We start from the raw sequence: 8,409 nt of genomic DNA on the forward strand, positions 1-8,409 counted from the left end.
GCCCGAATCTTTTGCTTACACCTGATTTCTCTTTGACAGTGAGTGGTGAGCCAATCTCTTAAACCACTGCAGACCGTCTGGCATAGGGACCTCTGCCAGCACAGTCGGTGACTGAATTCCAGGACTTTGACCCACTGATGGTGAAGGAATGGTGATACAGTTCAAAATCAGGGTAGCAAGTAGATTGGAGGGCAACTTGCAGGCAGTAGTGTTCCCATGCATCTGCTGTCCTTGTCCTTCTGGATGGTAGAGATCAGGGCTTTCAGATAGTGCTGTCTCACCAAGCACCACAATGGATGTTGAGCCTCTCTGTGGGAGGTCAAAGGCATCAAACCTGCTAACTTACCCATTGCTAGACTGCAATGTGTGATTCATCAACTGGAATGCCAGTTAAACTAAAGTGAGTTGAACAATAATTCTGACCCTAAGTAAGTATTCTACCTCCCAGCAATTACCTGCCTTCTATCTGTTACACTCAATAATGTACCTGGAAGAAAATCTCCCCCCACCCTGCACCAGGGTGAAGGGGCCACCATTTGGCTTCAGCTGTCTTTCACTGGATGTTATTAAAAGTCTTTCTTTGTTCCTTACACAGGCTGTAGTTTATTTTCTGCTCCCCTCGGTTCCAGGGATATGGTTTTGATCAGAAAAATCTTCAAACCTTGGCTGACTCTGAATTCTTCCAATATTCTTTTCACACCCTCCGGGCAGCTAACATTCCAACTAATACTCCTCTAATTTGGTGTAGCAGCAGGATCCCTGAGGATTAAACTACCCGCATGTTTTCTTGCGGAGAAAAGAAAATTGGGACTGTTTCCTGCATTACTGATGTGAAAGGATATTCCTTTTCATTGCCACAAAACACAACTCGACTTCCTTAAAGGATTTGGTTTAAAAGGCTGCAGCATTTTTCTTTAAATGAAGGTTATAAAAATTTGATTGGCTTTCTGCCACATTCCAAAGACCAAGTTTATGTAAACTTCTTTGAACTTTGCAATGAGATTGGTAATGGTTACTAAGTCGCTTTTGGACATCAAAATGTTTAATGTCCAGGTTTGTAGGGTGTATGCAGTAGAAATGGAAGAGACCAGGAAATTGTTGAAGGGACTGTCTAACCATTCCTGATCTCCCTCCCATTTGAGTCGGACACCTTCACATCTCTTCTGAGGGTCTGTTTGGAAAGGTTGAGGCAACCTGTGACGTGTTCTCCCAATAGCTAATAGAGAAGGAGCTTGTTATCAAAGTACAAGAGATACAAGAAGCTGATTACTTGAGAAAGTATAATTTGAAACTCCAAACCTGCAAAGTTTCTTGCTTTTAGTTCCATCTTTATTGTTTCCACTGGTTGGAGTAATGAATTGAAATTGAAAGAGCTTGCATTTATATAGCACCTTCCATTACTTCAAAGTTCTTCATGGCCAATAAAATACATTTGAAGTAGTGCTCTTATTGTAATGCAGGTAATCACAGGAACCAATTTCTGCACAGCAAGATCCCAAAATACAATAGCGACTCGATAATCTGTAAAGCAATGTTAGTTGAAATGTTAAATTTGATCAGGACACCGGGTGTGAACTCCTTTGCTTTTCTTCAAACTAACAGCAATGGGATCCTTAACATCCTGAGAGGCCAGGCAAAGCTTTGGTTTTAACAACCCGCTGATAACGTCGACAGTGCTGCATTCCCTCGTATTGGTATCAGCTAGGATCATGTTCTTATCTCTGGACTGGGACTTCAACCCATTCGGCATGGAAGTGAGATTTGCCTGAAGGAATTAACTTTGAGGGTTTTATCTGAACTATTTCCTCCTGGAACATTCAGCAAAGGTTGAAGGGTTTGATCCTGGCAACAGGGTTTTGATGGTTCTCTTGACGGTGACACTGCACAGTCATTGCTGTATTTCTCCTTCTCAATCTCTCCCCTTAACTGAGGTGTGCTAACTCTCAGGTTAAACTACCATCAGATGTCTCTGTCTAATGAGAGAGCAGCACTATGGTTCTCTGGGACAATGGAACTTTTAAAATATATTCACTGGGGAATTGCACTGTAAGTGTGCTGCTGAGATTCTGTTTGAGGGTGCTTTGGGGTGAGGTTTGCACAACTGTGTGTTTGCAATGAGTACGAAATGATGCCCATAAATATTGTTTTAAAAATGGAAAACTAAATGTTAAAGCTGGGAAGAGCTGGGCAAAATCGTCTACACAAATTAGCTGATGTCAGTTGATGTGATGTTTGATCAGCAGCAATTACACTCTGTTAAAAGGGGTATCTGTGGTTCAGTGGTACTGACCCTACCTTTGAGCCAGGAGACCCAGATTCAAGTCCCATCCAATCCCAGATGCATTAAATAATAGGCCTGAATAGAGTGAATAGAAACACTTTTTTAAAAATAGGGGCATCTAAAAGCATACACTTAGATGCTATATGGGTCTGATTAAAACCACTGAATTAGACTTAGGTCATTCAGCCCATCAAGTCTGCTCTTCTATTTCATCATGGTTGATATGTTTCTTCTACCTAATCCCTGCAATCTCGATCCCTTTATCAATCAAGAACCTATCTATCTCTGTCTTAAATACACTCAATGACTTGGCCTCCACAGACTTTTGCGGTAATGAGTTCCACAGATTCCCCACCGCTGGCTAAAGAAATTCCTCCTCATCTCAGTTCTAAAGGGTCATCCCTTCACTCTGAGGCAGTACCCTGCGGCTGAAACAAGTCTTTCCTCTTGGACCAGTACAGCAACTTGTGTTAGGGAGGTGATGGCCTAGTGGTGTTATCACTGGACTGTTAATCCAGTAAGGAGAAACTGAGGGCTGCAGATGCTGGAGATCAGAGTCAAGAATGTGATGCTGGAAAAGCACAGCAGGTCAGGCAGCATCCAAGGAGCAGGAGAATCAATGTTTCAGGCATAAGCCCTTCATCAAGAATGAGGCTGTGAGCCGGCTGAGAGATAAAGGGGGTGGGGCCGTGGGGAATGTGGCTGAATGTGATATAGGTAGATGGAGGTGGGGGTAATGGTGATAGGTCAGAGACGAGGGTGGAGCGGATAGGTGGGAAGGAAGATGGATAGGTCGGACAGGTCTTGAGGGCGGTGCCAAGTTGGATGGTTGGATCTAGGATAAGGTGGGGGGAAGGGAAATGAGGAAATTGGTGAAATCCACATTAATCCCTTGTGGTTAGAAGGTCCCAAGGCAGCAGATAACACTTTCTTCCTTCAAGCGTTGGGTGGTTAGGGCTTGGCAGTGGAGGAGACCCAGCACTTGCATGTCCTTGATGGAGTGGCAGGGGGAGTCGAAGTGTTTGGCCATGGTGCGGTGGGGTTGCTTCATGCGTGTGTCGTGGAGGGAATGGTCTCTACAAAATGCCTCGTCTTCTGCCTTGGGACCCTCCAACAACAGGGGTTAAAGTGCATTTCACTAGATTCCTCATTTCCCCTTTCCCCACCTTATCCCAGATCTAACGTTCCAACTCGGCACAGCCCTCATAACTTGTTCTACCTGTCCATCTGCTCCACCTCCTCTCCAACCTGTCACCATCACCCCCCACCTCCATCTTCCTATTGCACTCTCAGCTACCTTCCCCCCAACCCCCCTCCCTCCCATTTATCTCTCAGCCCCAATGTCCACGAACCTCATTCCTGATGAAGGACTTATGCCCAAAACTTTGATTCTCCTGCTTCTTAGATGCTGCCTGACCTGCTGTGCTTTTCCAGTACACACTCTTGACTATTAATCCAGAGACCCAAGTAATGTGCTAGGGTCCTGAATTCAAATTCTGCAATGTCAGATGGTGAAATTTGAATTCAATAAAAATGTGTAATTAAGAGTTTAACAATGACAGTTGTTGATTGTCAGGCAAAACCCATTTGGTTGTTTTGTGGTCTGTGGAGTCCGTGGACCACATGTATATTGGATGTGGGCATTTGCACTCCCTTTTTGATTTTCTTAAAAACTCCTCCTCTGCTTTTGGTTGCATTTCAGTCCCACTCTCCTGATCTTCGGGCACCTGGTATGGAGGAGGGAGGGTGGGTCTGAAGACCTCCTCGTGGGTCTGCTCCTGGGCCTGGCCAAACTGGCCATCAACAGGTCCAGGCAGCGGGCCGTGGAGGGGGTCGTTAGGGCCGACTGCCTGCCCCTCTTCCGGGGTTACGTTAGAGCCCGGGTGTCTCTGGAGAAGGAGCACGCGGTGTCCACCAACACCCTGGAGTTGTTCGGGGAGAGGTGGGCGCTGCAGGGAGTGGAGTGCATTATTTCCCCCTCCAACTCTATTTTGATTTAATCCCTGCCGTCCCCTTCACTGTTTGATCACACAGCATTGCCCTTTGATGTGAAGAGCAGTGCTCATCACTGGTCACTCGGGTGTTTCTTTGCTTCCTGGTGGTGGAAACTGAATAAAGATTTGTGCACCTTGTGTCTTTCACCGTGTCTCACACCAACACACACACAACATGGGTGCTGGGGAAAAAATAAGCCCTACCGCAGTTAGGCAGTAGTGTGGGGATAATAGAAAAAAAAAGAAAAAACAGCCCATTTGGTTCACTAATGTCCTTTAGGGAATGAAATCTGCCATCCTTACCTGGCCTGGCCTATATGTGACTTCAGATCCACAGCAACGTGGTTGACTCTTGACTGCCCTCTGGGCAATTAAGGATGAGCAATAAATGCTGGTCCAACCAGTGATGCCCAGATCCTGTGAATGAATAGAAAGAAAGATATTGTCTCTAACACGGTTAAATATCCCCAGTGTACTTCGAAAGAGCAGTACTAAAGTAAGATGTGTTCTACGAAGTGGGACTCAGGAAGAGAGGTGGACAGGTTAGGGATGGAATTCCAGATTTTTGCAGTTAGTTGCGCATTAACTGTGTTTAATGCTAATGGTGTTTAATCGTATGCAGGTGGTGGGTATTAACTGGTGATTTACATGCATTCTCATAAACAAACACAGACTAAATCAATGGTGATAAACAAGAAGAGAAATTGCTGGAGAAACTCAGCAGGCCTGGTAGCACATGTGGAGAGAGAAACGGAATCCAGTGATCCTTCTGCAGAACCTTATTTCAGATGTCCATCATCCGTAGTCTTTTGTTTTTTTTTTGGAACTATGGTGCTTGAGTTATGAATGCTTGCAATGTGTGATGCTGTAAATAAATATAAGGTCCTATTTCTGAGCCAGGTAGTCTAGGTTCAAGTCCCACCTGCCCTGAATGTGTGCCATAACACATCCAAACAAGCTAATTAAAAATAATTAAAACCATTCAAAGATTAATTATGGCTCTTAAGGTCTAACCAGCTTAATGCATGATGTCCAAATGGTGGAGGGGCATAAATCAGAGATACACAAGAGGCCAAAATTGAAGGAAATGCTGAGATCTCAAACGGATTTGGGACCGGACAATGTTGCAGATGGGTGGGAAGAGAGGCTGTGGCAAGATTGAAAATAAAGATGAGGATTTTGAAATTGGACATTTTCCAAATTCTTACCCATCAATGCAGAAATGGTGATTGACCCATGTCGGGCTTGACCCCAATCCCTTCAGAATATGAGAAGAAGAGCAGTTGATGTTGTCCCTGTGAGCATTTAAAATAAAATGAACCTTGACATACGGATTTTCTTGACAATAAAACAAAGCTGAAATGTAGTATTGTGATCAGAGATGGGTATCAAGAGGGTTAAAAACAGAAAGGAAAACTAGAGAAAAGAAAAACCTCTTGACAGCTGGATTACTGTTGGTAAAAATTAACTGAGGAAGCAAATCTGAATGGTGTACGTTTTGAAAGCATAATGAATCATTTTCTTTGGTAAATCTGGCAAACATCAAACCTGTTCCTGCGGCCCCTTCATTTGGGTGAACCCTCTGTGACATATCAAATTTAATGAGATTGTACAGAGTCAGAATCTAGGACAGAGGCTTTGCTGTGTGCTACAAAGTCCCATAGCATTCAAGAACTAATAGAACAGCTCTCTCTCTGCCTCTTTCTCTCTCTAAATATATCTGCTCCAGGGAGCAAAAAAACCTCTTTGTCTTTCAGAATTACTACGGACTGTTCTGCTTTTCGTGGACGCATTAATAAGCCTTCCCCTTTGCTCGATTTGATTGGCAGGCAGTAGAGCACCATGGGAAATTACTTCCTTACACTGTTTAGAACCTCTGCAAGAATTAGCCACATGACCTCACTGAACATGTTCAGAAACCTAATGGGATAAGTACTTTCAAAGTTTTACTTGGACTAAATCAAAGTCCAAAATCCTGTTGATTGATATTTAGAGACAAAAAAATGCTCTTTTCTGAAGGCACTGGTTTTGTTCCTGTTGACCCACATTAACTCCTGGGTGGAACAATACATCAAATTTATTAATCTTACGGTGAAGAGTTACCAGACCTAAAAGATTCCCTCTGCTTTTTCTCCACAGATGCTGCCAGACCTTCAACATTTCGCTAACGACTTCTGTTTCAGATCTCCAGCATCCGCATTTCTTTGTTTTATTTTATTACAATTCCTGTCTTTGTTTTCACATCTTTCTGTGACCTTGTCCTTTTATCTCGGTGACCTCAGCTAACCCCCCAATTCTCCCTGGCTGCATGATATCCCACTCATTTCCGAGTCATGGATTTTGTGAGTTTGTGTTCTACACTGGGTATGTGACCACAAGAATCCAGGCTGACCTTTGAGTGCAGCACTACATGAGGGCTGCTCTGTTGGAGGTGCTGTCTTTTATAGGAGCCATTAAACTAAGGTACTGTCTGCTCTCTCACATAGATGTAAAAGATCTCAAAGCGGCATTCTGCGAAACAACAAGGCAGGAGGTCAGGTTGGGCTTCCCTGGCATTCTTGCTGATCGTTATCCCTCAACGAACATCGCAGAAATGGATTGTCATGCCATTATCCTGTTGCTGTTTATGGGAGCTTGCTGTGCACAAATTGTCTGCCATATATTCTACATTACAATAGTGATTGGCTGTAAGGAGCACTAGAGACATCTGGGAAAATAGCATACAAATGCAATCATTTCTTTCTCACTGTGATATGTGAACCCTCTGCCCAAAGTGACAATTCTTCCAAGGATTCCTATTTCAAACCAATCAGAAAATATTCGTGATTGAAAGATTCAGTGCAGCATCCTTTCTGGCTCTATGATAGTGGATGCTTCAGACTGAAACCAAACACAACTGTCTAACAATGAGTACATTCTGGAATCTGTTGCACAGATGTCATTGAGGTATGATGCAAGTGACCACCCAGGAATCCTGGGCAAAGATTCATGATCTCAAGCTAACAAACAAGTAAGGACAGCTAATACACGGCAACACAACTACGTGGCACTAAAGCTCCTCAGACAGCATCTTCTAAACCCATGACCACTTCCATCTAGAAGGACAAGGGCAGCAGATACATGGGAACACCACCACTAGCAAGTTCCCCTCCAAGACACTTGCCAGCCTGACTTGGAAATATACTGTCATTCTTTCAGTGTCACTGGGTCAAAATCCTGGAATTCCCTCCTCAACAACATTGTGGGTCAACCTGCAGCACATGGACTGGCAACAGTTCAAGAAGGCAGCTGATCCTCACCTTCTCAAGGGCAATTTGAGATAGGCAATAGATGTTGGTCCAGCAAGCAATGCCCACATGCAATGAATGTATTAAGAATGAATTCTTTATCCAACGAATTTGTGTTTAATATATGTATATAACCTAGGCAAGTAAAGTTGTTGGGCAGAATTAGAGCCCAAGTGAGACTTAAAATAGTTTACGTTTCTACGTTGTTTACGTTGATTTTTATTAATGACTACATGGAATTTTCCTGACAATATATCTGTGAGCCAATCACTGCTTGTTAGGGTCACTTCCAAGCTAATGTTAGTGAGCATTTCTACAGGAGAAGGCAGTAGTAGCACTGGTTGATTAATAGGTGATGGCAGACAGATAGGTTTACAATATGGTGTGTTCGGAACGTGGAGAAAGTCCTGTCAAATTCTGGAATGGCAAAGAAGTGGCGCTTTGTGTAAGTGAAAACTGGTGAGAGATTGGAATCAGCAAAGTGGAGACGCAACAAAACCTGACCAATACCATGACTGACAAACGCGAATTTTGAAAAAGATGCCCTAAAGCTGCCAAAGCCTCTTTCTACATTTCGAAGCCTCATTAGGAAGAGTAGGGCAGTGGATTGTTGAAAGGCAAGGCACAGAGTAGCCGTTATCCTACTCGAAGCCCCAGCTTAGTTAGAAACAGATAGAAGGCTAACCCTGACTTCTCCCAGCATGCTTTATGCCAAGCAGACATTCCATCCTGTCTGCAAGTCTTGGTACATGTCAGTTACTTTGATTCATTTGTGGCCATTCAGATGAGGAGAAAAAAAATGTTTTGCAACTAAAACAAGTTAAAATTCTACCAACTTCTGGGAATT

At 43.6% G+C, this 8,409-nt stretch overlaps 1 long non-coding RNA gene across 1 annotated transcript; it reads right to left on the reverse strand.

The window, feature by feature from the left end:
- Positions 1-1,349: 1,349 nt before the first annotated feature.
- On the reverse strand, positions 1,350-6,061 carry LOC140494237 (uncharacterized). Its single transcript, XR_011963922.1, has 4 exons — positions 5,824-6,061; positions 5,484-5,570; positions 4,579-4,692; positions 1,350-1,521 (listed from the first exon to the last, which is right to left on the reverse strand). It is a non-coding gene; the product is annotated as an uncharacterized lncRNA (long non-coding RNA).
- Positions 6,062-8,409: the final 2,348 nt, after the last annotated feature.

The sequence above is a fragment of the Chiloscyllium punctatum genome, chromosome 23 (genome assembly GCF_047496795.1).
Source record: "Chiloscyllium punctatum isolate Juve2018m chromosome 23, sChiPun1.3, whole genome shotgun sequence".
NCBI lineage: Eukaryota > Metazoa > Chordata > Chondrichthyes > Orectolobiformes > Hemiscylliidae > Chiloscyllium > Chiloscyllium punctatum.